The following is an 11404-nucleotide window of genomic DNA, read 5'->3' on the forward strand; positions in this document are numbered from 1 at the left end:
GTCCGGCGGCTCGGGGCTCATGCCCCGGCGTTCAGCCGCCTCTCCCGGGCCGGCGTGTGGCCTTTGGAACAGCAAGCTGAAGCGGAAAACAAGGTTTGAGAACTTGCAACTTGAGAAGATGATGGTTACCAGCCCTGCATTGCCTCAGGGAAGAACAGGAACTACTCTACCATTCTTGAGGAAGCCAGATACCGGAGAATTCTTCGGCCTATGGACAGTGAGAAGATGATGGTTACCAGCCCTACATTGCCTCAGGGAAGAACAGGAACTATTCTACCATTCTTGAGGAAGCCAGGTACCCGAGGATAGCTCACGCTCTAGAGCCCCACGGCACCATTCCAACAATGGCGGATCCGCACGAGACCCACCCTTGATCCAACATTAAATGGAATCTATGATCCCTATTGGTGAAAACTAAACTTGTGGCCCTTCTCCCTTTACTTACAGGTATCATATTTTCAATGGTTCCCCTGGAAGATGACTGTATATAGCAGAGATAGTGTAATGGGAGAGGGGGAAAGGGCAGAGGGTCAAAGATAGGATAAAAAACATATATGTATGTATACATGGTATGAAAGTAGAAATGGAATATTATTGATGATAACATGCTGGTATGGAGGATCTATTGCTGAGTGAAATAAGCCAGGCTATGAAAGAAAGATATTATACATATTCACTCAATATACACCGACTATCCGCACTCTATAGTAGAGAGCAATAAATCGGAGGACATAAAAACAGTGAAGGTACTTAATGAGAATAGGACAATGTGGAGTGGGGTGAATGAAGAGAAGAGGATAGAGGAGGATAGCAAGTGAACAATAGAGAGACAGGACGTTAGTGAGAAATAGATAGGGCTTATAAACTGTTGATGATGACAAGTATGGTATTCTCAACTGGATTGGTCTGGGAGGTGTTTCATGATGGGCAAAGTATTTTTACAAGCAAAACGAGAAATAGCAATTGACTGTTTTATAAAAATAATTAGAATAATAAAGATAATGATTGGGGAAAACAGAAAGGATATGGAATGTTGAAGTGGGGAGATCAATGTCCCTGTACTGACTGACGTGCATGGCATTCCCTTTTGAAGAAATAATGTAATACACTGTAAAGTTATATGTAATCCAATGTAATATGAAGAAGATATGATGATAAATGGCCGTGGCTCCCAGCTAGGGCCCGTGGGGCGTATGGCCAAGGCCCCCATGGGGAGCTGGGGTCCTGGGGTCCCGGGTGTCAGACGTGCGGACAGCAGCGGCAGACTGGCCTGTCGGGTCACTTGCTCCTGTCTCGTGTCGATAAGGTCTGGTTAGCGGCCGGGGAGACACGTTGTGACCTGTGCACTTATCAGGGTATTTGTCAGGAAAACCACTCAGATCGGCCTGTAATCGGGCTAAACTCAGCAAGAGAAAAGGGCTGGGGAACTTGCATGGGGCCAAATTCTCCCCCCACGCATCAGGGCACACTCTAGGGATGTCGCCTTTGGGCCCAGAGAGAAAGTAGAGTCAGGCATGCAGGAGAGGCAGGAGCCGTCTCTGAGCACCAAGTAGGCCCGCAGGTCCTTAGGCTTTTCTTACTGTCGTAAGAGCTGGGGAGCCTGGTGTTCCCTGAGCCGGTGGGGAGAAGTGCGCTGTGGTGGAGCAACGGGTACCCAGATCTCTCAGTGCGGAAGGACGCTGGGCGTGTGGGGTCTACCACGGCCCCAACACTTACAAAAGTGATCAAATTGCTGCGTGGTATTAAACTTGATACTCCCGTTTACGGGCCGATGTTCTCCGTCCTCTGGCTTGTACTGAGGCCATGAGGTGTGGCTTCTTCTTACACGTCTGTGGGGGGACCAGGAGTTGGCACGATGGTTAAAGGCACTGGACTCCTACATGGTCGACTATGGTTCGAGTCCTGGACCTGGGGGTTTGCTTTCTCACTCCCCCGGCTCTTTCTCTCATTCTGTCCCTCTCTGGTCAAATTAAAATAAACAAATAATTAATTAAATAAAGTTAAAATAATTCTTAAAAAAAACAAGTTTGTGGGTGAGGGCCAGCAGGTGGGGTGGTGGTTACTCCTCATACAAGTTTGTGGGTTGGGGCCAGCAGGTGGGGTGGTGGTTACTCCTCCCACGTGGCCGCCGCAGCGTGAGTGCTGAGTCTCGCGGGTTTTGATCTCACCCTTCCTCTTCCTCTCTCTGTCCCTCTCTGGTTAATGCATGCGTCATACAGCAAATTAAAATAAATACGTAAATAAAATGAATAATTAATGAAAAAGTTTGCGGGTCAAATCATTTCCAGTTGTCTGGAACACACTCCGCAGGGTGCCCGTGAAGCAGAAGCACCCCACCCTGACCTTCACGCGTACCCCTTCCTCCTCCCCAGAGTACACAGTGACTCGTAGTCTTCCTGCCTTCGCCAAGTAGCCCGGAGCCTTCTGCAAAGCCGTTCCTTGGCCATGTGACCCCCAGTTTCCAGCCCCCCGCCTGGAGCCATGGGGACCAGTAAATAAGGTCTGGAGGGCGCCCTTGGCAATAACCAACCTGCTTCATTCCGCTTGTCGCTGCCTTCGTGGGAACCCCGCTCCTGCTCCTCCTCGCCGCTCCCAGTTCCCACCGCAATCACTCACGGTATCAGCTCAGAACTGACTGTGGTCTTGGCCTGCACAAGTACGCCTCCTTCCACTTGGGCTGCGGGGTTCTGAGAGACGTGGGTCCCCGTGTGCGTGCTGCTGGCTTACTCAATAAACTCCAGGGAACTGGGCCGTGGCTGGACGCCCTCCGATGCCTCAGTGGTTAGACCATAGCGCCTGCATAGACAGCCAGTTGATTGCCCGTCTGTAGAACACAGGCGGGAAGAGAGGGCCTGGTGTCCTGAGGTCCGCAAGCCCCCTGTGGAGTCGGAGCGTCAAATTAGCGTAAGCCCCAGCCTCTCAATGAGAGCTGGCAGGAGCGGCGTGCAGGAAGGTGTGTGCGTGAATTCATGGGGTCAGGGTCACGGCCGGAGCTGGCTGTGGGCACATTGGTCCTGAAGCGAACCTCAGAGTGGAGGGGACATTATATACACCGCCCTAAACGCCCCCCACCACCTCGGAAGGTGGCAGCTATAAGTTGAAGCCCCTAGTGGCAGAGCCCGGGCTAACAGCATCACTTGACTCTAGAGGAAAGGGGAGTTGGGCGGAAGTGCGGGTCGAGCTGCCAGTCACGTCTAGAAGGCCCAGGGGAGCTTGGGGGCCTCCTGGACACTCGCTTCCCCTGAGGAGAGTCTGGGGTCCCAACAAACAAAAAGAAATCCAATGTCTTCCACTTCTGATGACAGCAACTAGAGTGTGTTACAGGACCACGTGCTCAGGGGAATCGAGGTAGGACCCTGCAGACCCGAGGACTCTGCAGACCCGTCCGGGGCACCGTGTGGGGAGGGCAGGACAGGGGGTACAGAATCAGAGCTGGCGGAGCAAGGCAGACCCGGCCGGGGCCCCGTGTGGGGAGGCGGGATGGGGGTACGGAATCAGAGCTGAGGGGAGCAGGGCAGACACAGCCCAGGGCCCCGTGTGGGGAGGCGGGATGGGGGTATGGAATCAGAGCTGGTGGAGCAGGAGGCGGCTGGCCAAGGGCAAAGCTTGCCCACTGCCCACTGTTGGAGGGCTTGCTGCCCTGTCAGGGCTGTGGAAGCCCCCCAGGGACTGCTCCGGCCACCACTCTCATAGCTCCCAAGGAAGGTTCTGTGGCCTCCACCAAACCAGAATACCAGCGCAAAGGCTTCCGCTTGGCTCAGCCGGCAAACGGGGGTGGGTGGGCGGCAGAACCTGTAAGGCAGACAGAGCAGGAACTGGGCTAGGGCCGGAAGCACGGCCACAGGCCTCGCTCGCCTGGCACGGAGGTCTCTAACGCTTCAGTCTAACGCGGTGACGGGAGGGGCGGCAAGGACTGCTCTGCACCCGGTCCAGGTGGGAGAGGGCTGTTTCTCGGGGTGAAGGGCTGTTGCTGGGGGGTCTGCTGCAGGTGGTGCCAGCGGGCATCCCGTCTGCTCCCGTGCTGTAGTGCTTCTGGGCCATCCTCGTTAACATGAGCAGGCTTGCTTATTACTGTAAGGCTCCTCTTGGGCCTACTCATTAGCCCTTGGTTCACCTATATATATATATATATATTAATTTTTTAAAGAATGATTCATTTAATTAATTATTATTATTCAATTTGACCAGAGAGAGAGAGACAGAGACAGAGAGAGTAAAGCAAGTCGCCAGGCCTGGGACTTGAACTGCGGTCCATCATGTGGGAGTTCAGAACCTCGGCCACCACGCCACCTGCCGGCACCTCCCTGCTTTATGAACGCTTCGTCCCTGGTACGCAGTAGGTGCTTACTAAAGAGCAGCTCTGTTAATCCAGACGGTGCACGGATTCCTAGGGAGCTGGCTGGAGCAGAGCTCGTCGTGAGCAAAACCTCGGTACTTGTTCTCAGGCTCTGGGCTCTGGGCTCTGGGCTCAGGAGGGCGGTGCTGAGTGCATATCACAGGCTGAGTTCCAGCCACAAACAGGTCAGCCCAGAAGGGGAGGGTGGAGCCCTGGGAACTCCTGGAGCAAGGGTCTTTGCCAGCTGGGGTGCGTGGGGCAGGGTCAGAGCGGGCTCCCTGAGCCGTAGGTGAGCCTGGGTCTGCAGGAAGAGTAAACGTAGCAGGTGGAGGAGGCATTGAATGGCAGTTCCAGCCCTGCAGTGCCACTGCCGTGGGGGCCTCAACCCGAGAGGTGCCCGCAGGGGGAGCAGCTGGCCGGGAGGGGCAGCGTGGGAGGCAGGTGCCTTGGCCTGTCTGGACACACTGGGGTTTAAAGTGGGGGGACGCATGGCTGGTGGCGTGTGCACACAGTCCCTCCCTCAGGCTGCTGTGGGAATGGACGGGGTGAGGGGCAGGACCAGTAGGGGCCGAGGCAATGGCCAGGCCAGAGGTGACTGAGGTCAGAGGCTAGTGGGGATGAGGGGATGGAAGGACCAGATGCCAACTGGGGGAGGGAGGAGAGGAGGAGTCAAAGGAGAAGAATGTTCCAGAAAGGAGAACCAGCTCAGAGGTAGAAAGGCTCCTGGTTGGGGCAGCCAGGTAGCTGTTCTGAGGGGTTGTCTGTGGGGACAGCGGATGGGGAAGGGCGGGCGTGGGGGAGGGCTCTAGCTCAGCTCAGGCGTGTGGGGTTTCTGACGCCTTTGAGACGCCACGTGGTACAGGGTTGGGGGCTGGGACGCCCAGAGGGGCCCAGGGGAAGCCCCCCTCCAAGGATGCATGCACAGGGTGGGGGGCTCCGTGACTGTTGGGCAGAGGGGACCCCTTACGCTGATCAGGGCGCAGGGCAGAGGGCAGGGCGGGGCCAGCTCTGGACTGAGGCCTAGAGGATAAGCAGGGTCTGAGGACAGAGAAGGGAAGGACAGGAGGGCCCAGGGAGGGACAGGAGGGCCCCGGGAAGACAGGAGGGCCCCGGGAAGACAGGAGGGCCCCGGGAAGACAGGAGGGCCCCGGGAAGACAGGAGGGCCCCGGGAAGACAGGAGGGCCCCGGGAAGACAGGAGGGCCCCGGGAAGACAGGAGGGCCCCGGGAAGACAGGAGGGCCCCGGGAAGACAGGAGGGCCCCGGGAAGACAGGAGGGCCCCGGGAAGACAGGAGGGCCCCGGGAAGACAGGAGGGCCCCGGGAAGACAGGAGGGCCCCGGGAAGACAGGAGGGCCCCGGGAAGACAGGAGGGCCCCGGGAAGACAGGAGGGCCCCGGGAAGACAGGAGGGCCCCGGGAAGACAGGAGGGCCCCGGGAAGACAGGAGGGCCCCGGGAAGACAGGAGGGCCCCGGGAAGACAGGAGGGCCCCGGGAAGACAGGAGGGCCCCGGGAAGACAGGAGGGCCCCGGGAAGACAGGAGGGCCCCGGGAAGACAGGAGGGCCCCGGGAAGACAGGAGGGCCCCGGGAAGACAGGAGGGCCCCGGGAAGACAGGAGGGCCCCGGGAAGACAGGAGGGCCCCGGGAAGACAGGAGGGCCCCGGGAAGACAGGAGGGCCCCGGGAAGACAGGAGGGCCCCGGGAAGACAGGAGGGCCCCGGGAAGACAGGAGGGCCCCGGGAAGACAGGAGGGCCCCGGGAAGACAGGAGGGCCCCGGGAAGACAGGAGGGCCCCGGGAAGACAGGAGGGCCCCGGGAAGACAGGAGGGCCCCGGGAAGACAGGAGGGCCCCGGGAAGACAGGAGGGCCCCGGGAAGACAGGAGGGCCCCGGGAAGACAGGAGGGCCCCGGGAAGACAGGAGGGCCCCGGGAAGACAGGAGGGCCCCGGGAAGACAGGAGGGCCCCGGGAAGACAGGAGGGCCCCGGGAAGACAGGAGGGCCCCGGGAAGACAGGAGGGCCCCGGGAAGACAGGAGGGCCCCGGGAAGACAGGAGGGCCCCGGGAAGACAGGAGGGCCCCGGGAAGACAGGAGGGCCCCGGGAAGACAGGAGGGCCCCGGGAAGACAGGAGGGCCCCGGGAAGACAGGAGGGCCCCGGGAAGACAGGAGGGCCCCGGGAAGACAGGAGGGCCCCGGGAAGACAGGAGGGCCCCGGGAAGACAGGAGGGCCCCGGGAAGACAGGAGGGCCCCGGGAAGACAGGAGGGCCCCGGGAAGACAGGAGGGCCCCGGGAAGACAGGAGGGCCCCGGGAAGACAGGAGGGCCCCGGGAAGACAGGAGGGCCCCGGGAAGACAGGAGGGCCCCGGGAAGACAGGAGGGCCCCGGGAAGACAGGAGGGCCCCGGGAAGACAGGAGGGCCCCGGGAAGACAGGAGGGCCCCGGGAAGACAGGAGGGCCCCGGGAAGACAGGAGGGCCCCGGGAAGACAGGAGGGCCCCGGGAAGACAGGAGGGCCCCGGGAAGACAGGAGGGCCCCGGGAAGACAGGAGGGCCCCGGGAAGACAGGAGGGCCCCGGGAAGACAGGAGGGCCCCGGGAAGACAGGAGGGCCCCGGGAAGACAGGAGGGCCCCGGGAAGACAGGAGGGCCCCGGGAAGACAGGAGGGCCCCGGGAAGACAGGAGGGCCCCGGGAAGACAGGAGGGCCCCGGGAAGACAGGAGGGCCCCGGGAAGACAGGAGGGCCCCGGGAAGACAGGAGGGCCCCGGGAAGACAGGAGGGCCCCGGGAAGACAGGAGGGCCCCGGGAAGACAGGAGGGCCCCGGGAAGACAGGAGGGCCCCGGGAAGACAGGAGGGCCCCGGGAAGACAGGAGGGCCCCGGGAAGACAGGAGGGCCCCGGGAAGACAGGAGGGCCCCGGGAAGACAGGAGGGCCCCGGGAAGACAGGAGGGCCCCGGGAAGACAGGAGGGCCCCGGGAAGACAGGAGGGCCCCGGGAAGACAGGAGGGCCCCGGGAAGACAGGAGGGCCCCGGGAAGACAGGAGGGCCCCGGGAAGACAGGAGGGCCCCGGGAAGACAGGAGGGCCCCGGGAAGACAGGAGGGCCCCGGGAAGACAGGAGGGCCCCGGGAAGACAGGAGGGCCCCGGGAAGACAGGAGGGCCCCGGGAAGACAGGAGGGCCCCGGGAAGACAGGAGGGCCCCGGGAAGACAGGAGGGCCCCGGGAAGACAGGAGGGCCCCGGGAAGACAGGAGGGCCCCGGGAAGACAGGAGGGCCCCGGGAAGACAGGAGGGCCCCGGGAAGACAGGAGGGCCCCGGGAAGACAGGAGGGCCCCGGGAAGACAGGAGGGCCCCGGGAAGACAGGAGGGCCCCGGGAAGACAGGAGGGCCCCGGGAAGACAGGAGGGCCCCGGGAAGACAGGAGGGCCCCGGGAAGACAGGAGGGCCCCGGGAAGACAGGAGGGCCCCGGGAAGACAGGAGGGCCCCGGGAAGACAGGAGGGCCCCGGGAAGACAGGAGGGCCCCGGGAAGACAGGAGGGCCCCGGGAAGACAGGAGGGCCCCGGGAAGACAGGAGGGCCCCGGGAAGACAGGAGGGCCCCGGGAAGACAGGAGGGCCCCGGGAAGACAGGAGGGCCCCGGGAAGACAGGAGGGCCCCGGGAAGACAGGAGGGCCCCGGGAAGACAGGAGGGCCCCGGGAAGACAGGAGGGCCCCGGGAAGACAGGAGGGCCCCGGGAAGACAGGAGGGCCCCGGGAAGACAGGAGGGCCCCGGGAAGACAGGAGGGCCCCGGGAAGACAGGAGGGCCCCGGGAAGACAGGAGGGCCCCGGGAAGACAGGAGGGCCCCGGGAAGACAGGAGGGCCCCGGGAAGACAGGAGGGCCCCGGGAAGACAGGAGGGCCCCGGGAAGACAGGAGGGCCCCGGGAAGACAGGAGGGCCCCGGGAAGACAGGAGGGCCCCGGGAAGACAGGAGGGCCCCGGGAAGACAGGAGGGCCCCGGGAAGACAGGAGGGCCCCGGGAAGACAGGAGGGCCCCGGGAAGACAGGAGGGCCCCGGGAAGACAGGAGGGCCCCGGGAAGACAGGAGGGCCCCGGGAAGACAGGAGGGCCCCGGGAAGACAGGAGGGCCCCGGGAAGACAGGAGGGCCCCGGGAAGACAGGAGGGCCCCGGGAAGACAGGAGGGCCCCGGGAAGACAGGAGGGCCCCGGGAAGACAGGAGGGCCCCGGGAAGACAGGAGGGCCCCGGGAAGACAGGAGGGCCCCGGGAAGACAGGAGGGCCCCGGGAAGACAGGAGGGCCCCGGGAAGACAGGAGGGCCCCGGGGAGGACAGGAGGGCCCGGGGAGGACAGGATGGCCCCGGGGGGAACAGGAGGGCCCCGGGGGGACAGGAGGACCCCGGGGAGGACAGGAGGGCCCTGGGGAGGACAGGAGGGCCCCGGGAGGACATGCAGGGCCCAGGGGTTGCCCACGGAACCCAGGTGCAGGGAGGGCTGGGACGTTGGCATCCAGGAGGCTGGAGCAGCAGGAAGCCGAGTGGGGACTGTGACCACGGCGAGGAGTGCGGGACAGGGACTCCGGTGCCTTTCCTGTCTCAGAGGGAGGGTGTGCCCAGGCCGCTGCCTGCTGGGAGCATCTGAGCACAGGTAGACAGGGAGGGGACTCTGCTGGCAGAGACCAGCCAGGAGGCTGTGAGGTCTAGGTGACAGGTGAGAGCAGCCAGCCCTGATGGGGATGGCAAGAAGGTGGGCTGGGTGGCCTGAGGGCCCTGAGAGGACCTGGCAGTGAGGGGCAAAGCTCAAGCACTGGAGGGAGGTGCCTGAGAGCTCTGGGCCACCCAAGGGGACACGTCCCTGAAGGGCCACTCTGGGGGAATGAAGTCACAGTGTGGGCTGGCAACATGCCCAGCACCAGCCTCAGAGCTTTACGGGGGTACACGTAGCTATCTCACCACAGCACTCACCAGAGAGACAGGGAAAGTGAGAAATCACCCCACAGAGGGAATGGCCACGCCGCAGTCCCTTCTCCATCCTCCTCTCAGGATCTTGGGCACGTACGCACGTACACCTGGAGTGATTTTCATGCCACCGGGTCCAGGACTCGAACTGAATGGCTGTCCATGAGAGACCAGCCACCCCAACCTTTGTGCCACCTGCTGGCCCCTGAGATATACGAAGAGTCTGGAAAACATTTGTGAAAAATTAAGTGAAAATATATTTTAGAGTGAACATTTTTGAAATTGCTAAGGATTTTTGCCCATAAAACACCCCGGGCCAGGAAGTGGGTTTGCTGTGCTCACCTCTCCTGCTCAGTCCTGGCGTGGAGTGGCCATGGTGCCAGGGTCCTCCCCGGGCCCAGGAGGGCTCTGGCCTGCTCCACACCTGCCGCTGCCTCATCTTTCCGCAGTAGCAGCATGCAGCGGGTCAGTTCACGGGGACAAAGACCGACCAGCAGAGCGTTGTCTCCTGCTCCGGAAGTTCCGAAAAAGAGGGCTTGCCTTCCGAAGAGGGGATCATGGAGATTACATAAAGAGGAAGTGGGCTTCCATTCCCTGGAATAAAGGGAATATTTACATTCCAGACAGGAAGAGGCAAGGGACCAGCAGATGGTGTAAGTTACATGGCTGGAATCCCACGTAGTCGACGGTGGTTCACATCCTGGACCTGGTGGCTCCAAACTCACGCTGGGCACATGTGTGTGTGTGTGTGAGTGTGTGCCCAAAACCCCGAGTCGAGAATGGAGAAGGGACTGTGGTGAGGCCAGCCTCCGGGGGGGATTTCTCACTTTCTGCCTGTCTCTGTCTCTTTGGCCCTATAGCAAAAATCTCTTGAAAGAAGTAGTAAAAGACAAGATATTGCAGAACTTTAAGGCTTCTTCTCAAGCCCATGGATGTCTCAGTCAAAGGTTTTTTTTAAACCTCTTTTAAATTTATTTTAAGTCAGATCCCAAATTTCAAACATCACAGCAGCTCCCCATCCCCTGTTCAGGCTAACACCATGCCATGTTAGCTGGGAATGTCATTGTTCTTTTTTCTTTTCTTTTTCTTTTTTGGAGAGCTTTTTGCTATAGGTGGATGCACTTGCCAGACAGACAGAGAGAGATAGAGACACAGAAAGCAAGAAATCACCCCCAGGGGGGATGGCCATGCCGCAATCCCTTCTTCTCCATTCTCCTCTTGGGATCTTGGGCACACACGTACATGCGCCCGGCGTGAGTTTAAGCCACCGGGTCCGGTACTCACACCACGGTCGAGTACACGGGAGTCCAGCGACATAGCCATTACGCCATCTGCTGGTCCCATCATTGTTCTTTAATTTTCCCTGTCAGCTGTTTTTTTTTTTTTTTTTTAAACCAATTTCTGCTTTGGTTCATTCTAGTTTGAGTTCCAATCTCCAAAACAACCCAAAACTACAATAGTAGTTTTACACACACACACACACACACACACACAGAACCAATGTGCAAAAGTTGGGAAAGTGTAAACCTTACTGCCTGGAAACGACCAAGAATAATAGCATGGTATATTCCCCTCTATACATACATTTTCACAAACGATGTGGATCAAACTACACACACAGTTCAGGGTGCGCCCTTTCAGAGAGAGTAAATGCTTTTGGAAAAACGTGCAACATCTCTGCTGTGTCAACAGTTCCGGAGGGCTGGCAGGTGGCTGGGGGGTTAAGGACGCTGGACTCCCATATGGCAGACCGTGGACGGGGTCCTGGACCTAGCCGCTTGCCTTCTCGCTTCCCATCTCTCTCGGTCTCTCTCACACTCTGTCCCTCTCTGATCAACCTAAAATAAATAAAATAAAATAATTCTTTTAAAATCAAAGCATGATGACCCACACGGGCACGTGCAGTGCACAGACACACCAACAGCCACGCTCGCTGGGTCCAAAGCTCTTCCCACCCTCCACGCTCCCGATTCCCCACCAGGAGCACGCGTCCCTCCCAGGGGTCAGGAAATGAAGCCACTGGGGTAAGGCGGGGACACGCGCGGTTCCAAGGCGCAGGCTTAACCACGTTTCCAGCCTCTGGTTTCCAGGCAAACGCTGGCGACCCGGGC

At 60.4% G+C, this 11404-nt stretch overlaps 1 long non-coding RNA gene across 1 annotated transcript; it reads right to left on the bottom strand.

Annotated features, from left to right (window-relative positions):
• Positions 1-1192: 1192 nt before the first annotated feature.
• Positions 1193-3246, bottom strand: LOC102494212 (uncharacterized). The gene is made up of 3 exons (XR_337036.1): positions 2531-3246; positions 1717-1829; positions 1193-1288 (listed from the first exon to the last, which is right to left on the bottom strand). It is a non-coding gene; the product is annotated as an uncharacterized LOC102494212 (long non-coding RNA).
• Between the last annotated feature and the right edge of the window lie 8158 nt (positions 3247-11404).

This window comes from Tupaia chinensis, unplaced genomic scaffold (assembly GCF_000334495.1).
Source record: "Tupaia chinensis unplaced genomic scaffold, TupChi_1.0 Scaffold143993_1, whole genome shotgun sequence".
Classification (NCBI taxonomy): domain Eukaryota; kingdom Metazoa; phylum Chordata; class Mammalia; order Scandentia; family Tupaiidae; genus Tupaia; species Tupaia belangeri.